We start from the raw sequence: 15,028 nt of genomic DNA, 5'->3' as shown, positions 1-15,028 counted from the left end.
TGTGTTTGTTAATCTCAGACTTGGGAAGGCAACTATTCACATGCACACTTTGCCTGCAAAAGAACATAACTGATGTTTGATGTAGATAAGATTGTTACGGATCATCCAAATACAATTCTCAAAATACCGGACTAGTGAGGATAGTCATCTTGCAGGCCTGAGAGAGCGGATTGCACCAGAGCTTGGGCCAGTCTTCTGTGCATGGAATTCATAAAGAAGATAGTTTTACTAAGCCTCCACAGGAAAAGAGATTAATCCTGCTGGAACTGCAAGCCTGGTATTGGCATCAGCGTGGTATTTCCCTGACGGTGAGTTGCTGAAGTAGCCTGTTCGCTAAATTGCACTGATTGATAATGCTTGCTCTTTTCTGTACGGGGCACTTCTGTGAATCCTCCACAGTATCTCCAAGAGCAGTGGTTAGTGGCCCATTTTTATAACTGGGGAGGTTGAGTTAATGTAGTTTGCCCAAAGCTGTAGCACTGTGTTGCAGCTGGCACGAGAAATTAAAATTCTGGCTCTGTAGAAGTGCTTGGGAGTTTTGCCACTGGCTCTAATGGAGCCAGGATTTCGCCCAAGAAATTCGCTAGGTCCTAGTGTTTGGATCACTGCTAATAGCTTCCAGAGAAGCTCTGCCAGAACATACTTAATTTATGAAATTGCTTAGTAACAGTGAGTTCCTCTACTGAACTGCAATTTTAATCTGTCTAGCAGTGACATTGTTTAATTGTATCTTGTGTGGGTTGCTTGGTATGATGAGCTCTCCTGTAGAAAAATGGTTCTTGGCTAGGTGATGAATGACATCCCAATTGCTAATTCCTCTTGAGGCTTTGAAGTGAACCTGATGACGTGGGAGCAGAACTCCAGGTGACCCACGGTATCATCTATACCATGTATCAGGGTGTTGGGAAGCGTATAGCCTCTCCACAGGTATTAACAAACATGCTGGATCAGTTGTGAAGTTGTAGGTTGTGATTGCCGCTTTTAACAGACTCTAAAAAGTATATTTTTTACCAAAGGAAATATATGGCTCCTATGCTGCCTTCTGCCCTCTGACAGAGCATTGATCTTCTTTTAGCTAGAATCGCATTCTTAAGCTGAATTCTAACTCCAAATCTCTTAAAAGGGTAATTTCTTTTGGTCAGTCCCCATCAGGGGTGAAAGGTGATCAGTGTGTGCTTTCTCTTGTTATCAGGTATGTTAAATGAATAATTTAAATAATTTAATTACCTGTTTGATTAAATCACTGGGACTTCAACCAATTCCATGCAGTTTCCTACTGAATTTATGGTTTTTCTGGCAGAGCTCACACTACATGGATTTGTGTGCACATCCGGAAAACTCTCCATCGTCATATAAATGAGATTCAGAGTAAAATACATCGAGAGTCTGGAAAGGTCATATCAGTATATGAATAATGGATGTTTTATTTTTTATTCAAGATATTGGCCTTCTATCTCTCAGCACCTTGTAGAGCAAAGTATGCAGCTGCAACAAGTAAGGGTGCCTTAAGCAGCTTCAAAGTCTCCCTACTCTATTAAATACAAATAATCTGTACCCTTCTTTTTAGCACAACATACCTTGCCTTGCACCTGACTGCCTCAACAGGTTGTTGTGCAAAGTGCGATAATGGAGCCAAATGGCTGCACCTTTGTGTAGGGATTTGCCTACAGCTGTGGGGCTGACCCTCAGACCTCAGAAGCAGTTGTGGCTGTGCTCTGGAAGAGCTATGTCTGTATGAAGAAAGCATACCCTGTGTTGTGTTTTCCTCCTGCCGTAAGTATCCTTCCGGAGGATGCAGGGGGTTAAACAAAACCACAACAAGAGTAATTGGAGAATCCCGCAATGCATTGGAATGTGCACTGAACAGAACCAGCTATCACCATCCATTTCTATGTATAGACCACTCACAAATGTGTTGGCATGAAGCGAGATTAAACAGATACATGGAGTCTAGTTCCTCAGTACAACAAGGATCATAGTTCTTGAATTCTGCCAAACAGGAATCAACTCAGTTAGGGTGAACAGCATGATTAGCTCAATTTGTATTATTGTTTTGAAGAAAGACTGACGGGATCTGTCTGTGTCATTGTGGGGGGAGAAAAAACCAACCTGGCCAAGGGAGAGTCCGTGCACAAGAAGTCCCCCGAGCATTGATTTCACCAGAAGAGCAAGCATGGAAATTGCTCCAAGGAAGAGTTACTACTCCTGATGTTCAGTTACAGAATATTTATGCCATTGTATTGTTAATCAAAAGGTTTACTGATCTCATGAAGGTAGGACTAAGGTAAGGAGGTTGCTAATACTTTCCCATTGTGCTCCTCTGATCTGTAAGTACGGCTGATTTCAGAACCCAGGCCTGCCTGAGCCACCAGGCTGGAGGATCTGAAGGACTTTCCTGGCTGCCAAAGGTCATTCTGTCAAGGAGGGAGACTTCTGCACAGTCTCAGGCTGCCTTAGTTCTTGTGGTTGCTTCCCAACTGCTGCGAATGCGCATTTAATTGTTTAATGGGATTTTTCTATTACTTAGTGATTGATACTCTTCTAAAAAAATACACATACTGAAAAACCACTGCCACTGCATGGCTGAAGTAGCAGCTATTTGTGGTTGCAAATCATGCCTGGCTGCCTGTCACAGAAGGGTGAGGCAGAGTGCTTGTGTTCGTCTCCCGCCTGCTCTGATTAGGCTTTGTTACCCTCCCGCTTTGCTGTCTGTTCTATAGCTTTAGGATGCAGTGGTCTTGCAGGGCATCAGTTTTTTGCCTTAGATCTTCAGCTTCTGCTTTTTATAAACGAAGAAATAATCTCAATTAATTGTGATTCTGGATTCCTCTGTCTTCCTCTCACATATGCACCTCTTGGGGGTTTGTGGCTGTGATCTGGTGAACTAGGAAGAACTGTGGAATGACGCCGGATTTTTCTGTCCATCGATATTACCACAAAGCATGGATTATTAATCATGAGATTCTCTTACTATTCTGTTTCCTTCTTTAGATACAGTATTGTCTAAAATGTTTTCAGATAGATTTTGAGCAGGTTTTTTTCAGCATTTCAGAGCCCAGTTACTGTGTCAGGGCCCAAATCCTGACTGAATGAAATTCTGTAACTGTACAGCAGGTTGGGGAAGGTACAGAAAACATGAGGCAGACAAATCCAAGGTTAACTATGACAAGAAAAAGAGAGTATTGTTTTGTTTATAAACTGCAAACCCTCAGTTTATAGCTTCATATTCTTGCTCTGTTTCTGATTTTAGGGGGGGTGGGGAGGGAAAGATTTAATTTTCTTTTATTTTTCATTTGGGTATGGAGTTGTAGTTGACTGAACTCCAGATTTTACTTCATGACAGTACCACTGCAGGAAAAAAAGCACCAGCTACTTAATGTCATAGGGCATGTGCTAGTTTATTTTGTTGCCATCTTTGTGGCTTTCATTCAAGGTCACTTGTTTTATGGGACGCCTGAGTCCAAGATTTATTCTGCTGCAGGAGATTGCCTAACAGGACACTAACAGTTCATAACCTAATGAATTTCCAAAGCCGTATTAAAGCACTGGGAAGCATTTCATCCTTTCCTGAGTGGTTTCTGTTTCACAATATAATTTTGTACAGTAACATTTTCTTACTGTTTTTTATAATATCCCCCTTCTGGTTGAAGAAAAATAGGGGGAAAAATCACCAACTGTGGATATGACCTTTAAAGACACACAGGTGAGCCCTAGTATGTGTAGTGCTAATTGGGAGATAAAGAAAAAATAAGCACACCACCTGATTTTAAGCACCTAATTTAGGTTAGGAGGCTTATCTTGTTAGGCTTTTGTAGGGGACTGGGGGATAGCCAGAGTTGTGTTCCTAAGCCATCGGATGCTCTAAATCACCCTCTGGCAAAGCCTGCTTCCTTCTTATAAAGCAAGCTCAGGGAAACGAACCATCCAGGTTGGGTGGGTAATTCTGCTCATGTGAGTACGCCCCCGGTGGGTTTATTTGGAGGGGAAAGAGAAACACTCAGGAGGATTATAAACAACAGTAATTGGCGACAAAAAGTCAGTCTCCACTTCATGTTTGCTGATTGTGTGCAAGTGTATAGTCAGTTTTGCTGATGCTTGTACATAAGAGAGATTCTGAAACACGAGTAATTTGATGCATGCTCTTTGTCTTGCTACAGTAATTACAATCTTTCATTGCCCAGGAGCTGAGCTGTAGCTCTTCTTCTGTTTTACAGTTTGTTATGTTGCCTTAATTGCACCATCTATCGTGACATTTTTTGTGCTTTTTATTTTTGCCTTTTACTGTGGATGCTCTAAGCCAAGTAAGTGATACTACAGCATCTGGGAAACCTGTCAGGCTGCATTCAGGTCAGCAGTTCATCAGTGAGTGCAATGAAAGATAATCTATGAACGTCAAAGTTGTAGGACCTTGAAAAAAGGCAATCAGCAGGAACAGCTTGGAAATCTGCTGAACAGAAGGACCTAAAGGTAGGTAAGGTGGTGATTATGAGTTACTGAATGTGGCGAGCCCCTGGGGGTGTGTGTCCAGATCCTGGGCTTTGTGGTGACCATTAGCCTATCCTTTAGAATTAGGGGAAAACCCTAAAGAAGGGAAACATGTAACCCATGGGGGGAGTATGTTACAGGGCTGGATTTTCTGTCTATTTCTATCACTGTGCCTGCTTTAGAACTTAGAACCACCGAATAGTTCAGGTTAGAAGGGAGCTTAGGAGTTTCTGGTCAACCTGCTGCCCAAAGTAGGGTCAGCTTGGAGATCAGAGAAGATTGCTCAGGATTTTTTCCGGCCAGTCTTTCTGGTCTTTCTATAGGATGGGCAGGGGAATTTGGGATTAGCAGTGGCAGAATAGCTTGGCTAGGTTATGTGGGCAGAGATGATTAGGAGGGCAGGTGTTTGACTTGTTGAAAATGTGATAATGGCAATAATCCTGAATGAAGTGGCTCCACTTCCGACAGAGGATAATTAGGCTTTGCATTTAGGAAATGAGCAGAAAAAGCAATAAGCATTAGGCATGAGTCCTACCACCGTGCGATTTCTAACTGTGGAAACTACAGCTTGCTTGAAGTAGCGTTAGCTTCAATTGCAAGGGTATGTCACTTCCTCAGAGCAGTCCAAAAGCTGAAGCATGAACCTTAGCGTTCTGTGTTATCGTGAACTATAGAGTTGTGTGGGAGGGGGAGGTATAAAAGGAGAACCTACATGAGAAATCAGTGTCTGCTTGGATTGCAAAGTGTCAGCAGGTGTCTGGTAGGTTCTGCTTGCTGAGGGAAGCAGGTGGCTCATTATTCACAAGAGAAGAAGGGGCATCTCACTGACAAAGGATCTAAGCATGGGAGAACCAGATGAACGGAGGAATCTCTGGAGGTTTCAAGGAGATGGGTTGTGACCCCCACGTTCTTAAGCTTTTCCAAGATGACAGAGCGTATTGGTGAAGGAGAAAAGGCTAGACAGGGAAATACTGGCTTTTGAAGGTTGAGAAAGGCACCTGAAGTCATTCAATTTGTGTTACTGCAGGGAAAAGTAGAAGCAGATTCCTGACCCCGAAACTATTTGCTCAACCCTAGCACAGAGATGCGCAGCCAGCAGACCTGTGCCTTCCAGTCTCAAGCTTTGCCATCACACTTTAGCTTCTTTTCAATGATCCATCCATGAGAGGTGCAGATGTATTGTCTCTTTATGGGTCTACCGGAAAGTCAGATAGAAGAGACCAGATAAAAACATGGCAGTGAGGAAGAGGGGGCACACAGGTATACACAAGTTTAGGGAGAAGAGAGCAAGCTATTAATACAGAGCCCGTGTTTTCTCCTTCACAGTAATTTAGAGCACATTTCTAACCCTCTCCTAGATTCCTACTGTCATTTGTGGGGGAAACATTTTTCCTCTGGTCCCAAACCCAGGCCGCTACCACAGAGCCGAAGCCTGCCGCGTTCAGGTACAGCCCTGCCGCTCGACACCCGAGCCCAGCAGTTCCCCCAGCGGCTCCTCTTCCTCTCGCCGTTCCGCCTGCAGCTCTCTCTCCACGGGCCACGCGTGACCTCGGGGCCCTGCCGGTGTTTCATTTGTCGCGCCGGCTGCGTGGCGGGGCGGGCGGAGCCGGTCCCGCGGCCGTGGGTGCCGGGACACGCGTGGGCGGGGCGGGGCGGGAGCGGCCGCGGCGCTGTCCGCCGTGCTGACCGCCAGCGGGGAGGGTCCCGCTGCTCCGCAAATGGCGGGGGGAAAGGCGGAGGGGTGTGCTGGCTGCCCCTCCTGCCGCTGCTGGGGCTGGCTCCCCCGGGTGGGTGGGAATCGGGGGGTTTTCGGTTGGCTTCCTGCTTGGTCTTAAAAGGGTTGGCTGCTCTATAGTCTTTCTGCCCGTAATCTCTGGGTCGTTTCTCTAGTCGCGTGGCTTCGTGGCGCACTGGAGCCCAGAGATTTGCACCATGGCAGATAACTCTGAGTATCTCCAGCCAGGGCTACCTTTCCTATTGCCTTGCAGAAAGCTACTGTTACTGAAATAACTGTGCACTAAGCTGAGCCGAGTGGGGGGGAGTTCTTGGGAGGATCATTCTTCTGAAGGTGGCTGTGCTACACCAAAGCAGGGAGCAACTCTGCTCGTACCATCCCAGCACATCAACTGACAGAGCTGCAAAACCTGAATCCTTAAAATCCTGACTGAACTGATATAGCTGAGCTTCTGTGTGCTTTTGATTACAATACTTGATTGCCTAGAACTGCTTACGGTAGCTAAAAATATCTGATATATTCAAACTATCAACGACACATCCAGCAGAGAATACTGGATGCCACCCACTGGCTCAAAACGTTTTTTCACCATGTGCCTGACTTGCTACAGGAGCCAGAAGGCAGGAAGAGAGACAGTCAGGGGTGACATTGAAAGAAATTACTTATCTAACTTGTTGGATCAGTTTGTGGTTCAGAGTTTTGTAGTACTAAAAGCTCTTTGTGAAGTGTGACTATTTAAATTGGTGCAATCTCTCTGATGGTGTTGGAGAGCTGCTTCAAGTCCAGCATTTCCTAGGAAAGCTGATAGCAAAAGACATTTCTATAGGTTTTATTACATACTGTGGTTTGGTCTACAGCAACCTTTGGGTCCATGAGAAGATCATACTGGGCTCAGCTGTACCATCCTCTGGGTGACTAACATTTAAAGCTTTAACAGTTTTAGAGTAAAGATAGATTTATTTTTCACTTTGTTGACATGTTCATGGGTTCCTTCTGACAGAGTATGTATGCCAGTCAGGCTCAAGGAAGAAGAAATCTCAGGACCCACCATCACCTTGATTCCCTAGGCCAAATGAGCATCCAAGGAAGGAGTATTTGAGAGGAGAAGATCCTAAATCTCTACACTCATGATTTCTGACATTGTAACCTCTGTCAAGCACCCTTTTTGGCAGTTTTCTGAAAAGCCCTTGTTAGCAGTCTAGGACGCTTTTTTCTCCTGCTTCTACCTTTATCTTGCATTTGGCCCTGTTTCTGTTTATTTCAGGGAATGACAGAATGCCTTTTATTCAGAGTGGCAAACCTTGGTTGTAAGATTCACAAAGTTCCTTTGCAGCACTTGGTGTACAAGAGCTTTACTTCTGTATGTGTTGCTCCTTTCACTTGCAGGAAGGATGTGAAGGTTCATCTACAACAATCTTGCTTTTAGCATAAGGGCTTGTCCACAGGATTATTGTTAGCATGGGACATTTTTACGTTATATATTAGAATTCATATGATTCTAGAAATCTCTGCTTCATTCCTCCCATGTGCTCAAATAATGGCTGTACAAAGGAGACTACTCGTCTTGCCTGTGCCAAGCAAGAACTCATTTCTGCAGTTGATGTACCATCACCCAGCCTTTGCCTGCAGGATTATATTCTCTGCATAGGAAGAGTCAACTGTAGAGAAAAAGCTTCAAGAGTGGAGTACAACCATTTATAAACCTTCTGCAACAAAACACAAAAAGTGTTTCCCATTACATGCCAGAAGTTGTGCCTTGGGATTTCTATCATGTGTCATTTTTCATCCCATGATCTTCAAGAATGATGTACGTGTAACTTTTAATTTTTTTTAATAGTGAGCATGTTAGGAAGATCAGGTCAGGCAGAGCTCAGCTAGCTATCAGGATGATTTTCATTGTGTATGTCACCAATTTGTCATTCCCAGAAGGCTAAATTTTTGGTTAGGTTTCATTGCATGAGGTGACAGGCTGTCGTGGTTTAACCCCAGGCAGCAACTAAGCACCATGCAGCTGCTCACTCACTCCCCCCCCACCCAGTGGGATGGGGGAAAGAATCGGAACGAAAAAGGTAAAACTCACGGGTTGAGATAAGAACAGTTTAGTAGAACAGAAAAGAAGAAACTAATCATGATAATAATAACAATAATGAAATGAAAATACTAATAAAAAGATTGGAATATACAAAACAAGTGACGCACAATGCAATTGCTCACCACTCGCCAACTGATGCCTAGTTAGTTCCTGAGCAGTGATCCCCTCCAGGCCAGCTCCCCCCGGTTTATATACTGGGCATGACATCACATGGTCTGGAACACCCCTTTGGCCAGTTTGGGTCAGCTGTCCTGGCCGTGTCCCCTCCCAACTTCTTGTGACCCTCCAGCCTTCTTGCTGGCTGGGCATGAGAAGCTGAAAAATCCTTGACTTTAGACTAAACATTACTTAGCAACAACTGAAAACATCAGTGTGTTATCAACATTCTTCTCATACTGAATCCAAAACATAACACTATACCAGCTACTAGAAAGAAAATTAACTCTATCCCAGCTGAAACCAGGACACAGGCGTAGGCTTAGCTGCCCTCCTCTTTGCAGTATTTGAAGTTTAATTGATGCTAGTTGCAGAAAGATACCAGATACCTTCAGACAACAAAATGTTTAAATCCAGGTAAGAAATTATTCTGTCAGGCCAGCATGTTCTGCCAAGTGGAAGAGAGCTTCATTAAAGCAAGCAATGTCTGTTATGTCCCTGTTACAAAATACTAGTTTTCTGAACTGAGCATTCATATGGAGATTTTAGAGAGAGACGTGGAGCACCCCCGGTTGTTCTGTGCACTACCTCAACGTATTCACCTCCTAGTTTCCCTGGTCTCTGGTGTGACTAGGCCCCAGGGAAACATAGGCACTTTTTCTTCTCTGTAAAGCAGGAAATTGCTGGGTTTGCATTGGCAAAGGAATGAGAGTTTGATGGAGCCCTCTCTATGCTCCACTGTGATATAAGGCTATGCAGTCAATTTACCAATGGCTTCTGCTGCCCAACAGGTTCCCCACCCTAAGACTGTGTGGCAAATGTTCTATTTTAGGAGCACACATCTAGGTAATATGTCTCTGTGATTAAAGAGGCAACGGATTACCTCTGGCAGCGTGTGTTTCATCCTAATGAACAAGGGCAAGGCCCTGACCTACCTAATCTAGTTGGCCCTGCTTTGAGTGGGACGTTGGACTAGATGACCTGCAAAGGTCCCTTTCAGTCTAAATTATTCCATGATTCTAATGCAGCTGCCTGAGCATATAGCCAGAGTCAAGGATGCTTTATACAGCTGGTGCTGGAGCCACTGCTGCTGCAGGTGCTCTTGGGCAGAGGTTTGTCTCCAAGTGCTGCCTTCATTTCTCCTGATGAGCGTGGAGGCACTCGGAGATACTGTTTCTGGGACTGTGCCGTTGTGTGGCCGACTGTGCAGTGCAAACACATGGCAGTCCTGACACGCCTCTGCCTCCCACGCTCGGTTCTCTGCCTGCCACCGTGGATGTGGCTGGATGACTACCTTTCTGCAGTACTTGCACTGAAGAAGAATCCCTGCAGCTAGACAGAGCCCCTTTGGGCAGCTCTGGTGCTTTGTGAAAGGCTCAGGAATCTCCAGATCTGAAAACCTAAGGCCACGTGCCACCCCACCTGGTGATCCATTGCTCTTCACTGTGAGTGGGTCATTCTCTGTGTTTCTCACAGGGTTGCTGGTTGCACAAGCCAGCACCAATTTATTCTGTGGGCAGTCCTGCATCTTTACTGGAATGCAGATTTCACTATGCCCCTTTCCACTGCTTCCAAACAAGATAAATCATGCAAGACTTTAACCTTTATTTTCTACAAGTTGTCTTTTTCAGCGCTGTGTGCCATGAAAGCTCCCCATAAACAGGCGGGAACTGAGAACAGGAGTTCCTTTGAGTTATACATAAACCAAGTTTGAGCCCAGATAGTGACATTTATAGAGGCAGGTGGCTTGTTGAATAGTATGCTCAACTGCCAGCCGTGATACTAAATGTCAGCCCAGGAATGCTATAAATCCTATCTAAAAAGTGCTCAGATTGTTTTATTTGTTTTATGTTTCAACATGCTAGCCCAAAGCTCCACACATAAGAAAAGAATAAACAGTGTGGGTGGCATAATTGTTACTTTTTTATATCCCAGACATACGCTTTTAGCAATCGGGACCTCATAAATTTTCCCTCAGTGCTTGTCAGCGTTGCTTTGGTTTCCAACCGGGGGCTTTGAACTCCGCTGGCCCTTCTCCAGAGCTATGATCTTGCCTGTACCGATGTCTGCAGTTTTGGGGGTCTAATAAAAATGCTTCTGAGAAAAAAGCATAGCTTCTATCAGTGAAAGACAGAACTTGACAGGTAGGACTAAGACTTGTTCCCATTTTAAATGGACCTTCCTTTACTAATCACCCTCTCCCTGGTACTCCCATCCCCACCGCTGTGGCTGTGGTTATCCTACAGTTCGGTCCTTTTAGGTTTAGCCTTTTGCAGCCTGTGCTGCTCCTGTACTCGTTTCCTCTACAAGTTTCCCACCTGATTGGCATTTGAAAATCCTGCTCACCTCCTCAACAGGATCTGTGTGAACAGTGTCACTAGATTTCGAGACTGTTTGCTTCAGCTGCCCGTTCTGACCTGTGGATGAGGCTCTGCGAAGCCTGTGACCGTAGCTGATGGAGACAGGCTGCTGCAGGGCTTGCAGTGTGCAGGAGTTCTTCTCAGGGAAAAAGGTTTGAATTTATTTTGATTTCGTATGACTTTCTTGTTTGTTTTGCCACATTTCTTTCTTTGATTTTGGTTTGTTTGTTTGTTTGTTTTAGCCTCCCTGGTATTGCCCAGTAGTCAAACCCTTTTGATTAGTGTCTCCTGTAGGTTGGGGCCCAATAGGTCCTCAGCACTGGCTCCAAAAGATATCTCCTGCAGTGTGACTTTTGCTTTGCTCTGTTCAGGCCCTTGTCGCTGTTCTCACAACAGGACCCCGAGCACAACGCTGCTCAGAATTCACCTGAGGAGCCGGAACAGCAGCATCCCACCTCTCCCTGCTGGCGTGAGCTGATTTAACGCTTCAGACCGGGATGCGAGTGCCAACCCGTGAGCATCTCCTGCCCGTGTGGGCTCTGCTGCGAGTAGCAGGTGCACGCTGGGCTGATGCTTACGGAACGCACCGTGGGGACCTTCCTCTGCCATCGCAGGCTCACTGATTGCTGGCTATTCTCCTCCTAGCCCGAGGCAGCTTGGCCTAGGGAGGTTTCTGTTTGCCTCACAGCAAGCACCCTTCCTTGGGTTTATGGGAAATGGTTTTCCCTTACTGAAACTTAACAAATGTGGCGCTTATTTGGGATGTCTCTGATGACAGAGAAGGGGTGGGAATTTGGGGCTGTTTGCGCAATCCTAAACAGACTCATTCTGAAATCTTTTTTCCTCCTTTTGCTGAAAGATTTCACCTTGATAAGTATAACCCTTAACTATGGCAGACCCACCACAGGGATGAATGTCATCTTTATAGAGGAAGAATTACAGGAAGAATTATGTAGTACTGCAGCTTTTCAGTGTGGTAAATTTAAGGTACTCAGTTTATACAATTATAACTCTTCAAAACGATGTAAGAAAATCACCTCTGAAGCCCAAGCTTTACTTACTTCTCAAGTGCAAAGATTAACCTTTTGTGAAATCTTCGTGTTAAACCTTGGCTGGAGTTTAGGGAGGAGAGAAGGAAATGGTCTGGAAAGACAATCATGATTTTAAAAGCTGTTCTCAAACAAAGCAGCCTCATTCTTTTATTTCTATTTATCTAGCCTGTCTTTCAGAGAGCATTTTTTGGCTATCAAAACACATTTATTTAGATCTTTCTCTTATGTGACTAGGACCTTGTCATCCAGTTCCTGGCTTGTAACTGCTTGAATCTGCAACCTTAATATTCTCTTAACGTTGGTTTGTATATAATTTCCTACACTTGGTCTTAGGAGAAAATTGAAAAAAACAGCTTTCCCACCATATGGAACCATATGTACCCTCACAAGGGTCAGCAGAATGGCTGAGCTATTTAGACTGAGATTTAGCAGAGATCTCCACTTAAGAGCGTGCAGCGAGAGCACTGAAGAACTGTTCGCTCTGGCTGGGTGGTCTGCAGTCCGCTACTGTCAGTGGCCCTGGTGAGTGGTCAGCAGCTAGTCTGTAAGAATTGTGTTAAACATCAAAATAAATGTAAGTTAAAGGTGGAATGCCCTGTTTGAAAAACATAATGTGTGCTGTGGGTTTACTGTGAACCACTGGGCTGCAGGGTTTGGGAATCACTGGTCTGTATGTCTAACTGGGCCACCTTCTTTCCTAGGGAGTTCTTCAGATGGTTGAAGAACCTGGGCTTTGATTCGAGTTGCTGTGGAAGAGTGCAGCCACAGACATCCCTCCTGTCTCAGCTCCTCTCTCTCTGTTGCTTGTGAAGGTGGTCGCTTCCTTCTACCTGCACAACCTGGGTGTTGTCACCAAGAGTGAGGTGACAGAAGGAGAGGTGCCGTCTGTGCGTGCTGCTGTTCTGCTTTATGCCACCGTGATCCCCAGCAGCAGAGAATTACAGAAAAGCCTTGCTTCGTCCTTGGTCCTGCTTTAAATCTGTGGTTGGCTGTTGGACCTTTGAACTCCAGAGGTCCGGTCCACCCTAAACTTTTCTGTTTCTGTGCTGTCTAAAGGCTGCTCATGCACCAAGAAAAGCACATCGTTCTGCAGTATTTTCTGTATTTCCTTAGGGGTAAGCAGCTGAAATGAACGTAGCCCTGCCTAAGCAAAGACAATAGCAGGGATTTTTTGGCAGTGCTAACCAGGGCGTTGCCAGTAGCTGTTTATAAAAAAACCCAAACAACCCACAACCTTAACTTAGGGCAGCTTTCTCATTCCCCCTTCCTGGCCTTCTCTAAAGTTTGCTGCTTGCCCGTATTGCCCAACTGCTATCTCTGTGGCCCTCTGAACTCAGCCAGCCTCTCTTCACTGAAGCCTGCAGAGCAAACACGGTGTGGTTGTGTAGCAGAACACTTGTGGCATTGATCAGCTCCTTGTAAATGATTTTATGAACATCAACTGTGGGTTTGCTGCACGCCTTGTGTGAGCGCAGAGATCTCCCGTTGCAACAGAGCATGCCAGTGCAAGCACACATGGGTAACTGGTGCACAGTCAACAGCTGAGTGTGAACTGCTGGTTTTGGGCACGTCTCTCTTGGATTGTGGGCAGATTTCCAAGGCAGCAGCACATCCACTTCTGGGATACAGCGTACTACTTCCTTTCAGTGTTTTGAAGCCTTGCTTCAAAGCTTCAAGAGCTTCTAAATAAGGCAGTTGGAGCCTTTCTTAATATTGATGAAACACTGTGGGTTTTCCCTAAATTCATCCTGAAAATGGCTGGACTAATTTTCCTGGAACTGCCTGAAAATATTTAGCCTGAGGCAAGCACATTGGAGGGAAAATTTCTGCCCGAACACGGAATGTTTGGCAGTTGCAGGCAACTGAAATCAGGGTCTTATGAAATGGAATATGAGGCAAATTTAACTATTGTCATCTGTGCCAGGTGTCTGCCTATACTAACGTTTCTGGGTGGACACACAAGTAATATGTGCAAGTTCATAATATATCCTTTCTCTTTAGGAACCAGCTTTATTCTGGTAAAACTCATTAAAGTCTATGGAATTACAAGTTCATAAATCTAATATAACACTGGAAAATCAGGCCCTATAGATGTGCTCTGTGTGTGGTACCAATCTATTTGCAGTGTATATATAAATAAGATTTGTGGTGAAATGAGAAAAACAAGCTGCTTGTATATCATCTAGGAATGAACTCTATGTTGTGCTTAATATTTTCCAGAGACAAATGTGGTGACAGACTTATCAGAAACACTGACCGAAATGAAGCTGTTGATCCAAACATCCTCATCATCCTTTATCCTAAAGCCAAAGCAAAAATGAGACGTCCCAGTGGGTGTGGGCCATGGTAACATTACTTTTTATCATCATTATTATTATATTCAGATGTTGGTTGTGTTTACAATTACAGTGCTGGCAGACAGACTCTGTTAGAACTGCCAAAGCTGATCATCTAGCCCCAAATCTGATCATATTACTGAGAACACAGTCTGGGATTTTACAGGGGCCAGAGACAAATTGACTCTTTCTTCCTCGCCAGCTCATCTTGCCGTATCTATTTCGGAGTGAGGCACAGCTTCTATTTTATTGAGCCTCCACCACTTGCTTTGGATGCTTCTGGGTGGCTACCAGGCAGAGACCAAGCAAAGTTAGTGGCTTTGTGCTAGCGGAGGGAACAACACACAGGTATCCTTGCGGGTTTGGCGGGTAAGCGAGCTCGTGTTCACTGTGCGTGAAAGATAAACAAGGGCTTGCTTTCCCATTTTGGCACTCTCTTTTTTTGTAACAAAAGGAGTTGTGGAGGAGGGGAAATGCCTGACAAGCCAACATATGTCATTTCTCTGTGGTTAGGCTGATTATTTTTCTGTCCCAGGGATAACAGGCCAACAGCACTTGCATGGTGTACATTGCATCCAAAGAATAAAGTGGGCCTAGCAGCTGAACTGGGACAAAAGATATCCTTCAGGCAGGTCTAGCAGTCAGCACTTCAGTGAGTTTCCACTACACAGACTCTGTTCCCTGGATTTAATGGCTCACTGAGTGAAAATGAAGAAATGAGCAGGTTAGCTTGTCCTCTGGAGAGAAAGAGATGCTCTTTGGAAAGCAAGGTAAATACTCAGATTATATGCAAGCAGAGCCAAGGAAGCAGG

At 44.9% G+C, this 15,028-nt stretch overlaps 1 long non-coding RNA gene across 1 annotated transcript in view; it reads left to right on the top strand.

Moving 5' to 3' along the window:
- The first annotated feature begins 3,714 nt into the window (after window positions 1-3,714).
- The window catches only part of LOC128143643 (uncharacterized), a 33,943-nt gene continuing 22,629 nt past the window's right edge, over window positions 3,715-15,028 (top strand). Inside the window, exons 1-4 of the long non-coding RNA XR_008235834.1 lie at window positions 3,715-4,467; window positions 5,844-10,980; window positions 11,200-11,383; window positions 14,101-14,226. This is a non-coding gene — a long non-coding RNA (uncharacterized LOC128143643). The remainder of the gene's footprint in view (window positions 4,468-5,843; window positions 10,981-11,199; window positions 11,384-14,100; window positions 14,227-15,028) is intronic.

The sequence above is a fragment of the Harpia harpyja genome, chromosome 6 (genome assembly GCF_026419915.1).
Source record: "Harpia harpyja isolate bHarHar1 chromosome 6, bHarHar1 primary haplotype, whole genome shotgun sequence".
Lineage (NCBI taxonomy): Eukaryota > Metazoa > Chordata > Aves > Accipitriformes > Accipitridae > Harpia > Harpia harpyja.
Note: the sequence above shows the minus strand (reverse complement) of the source record. Positions and strands in the feature narration are given on the sequence as shown.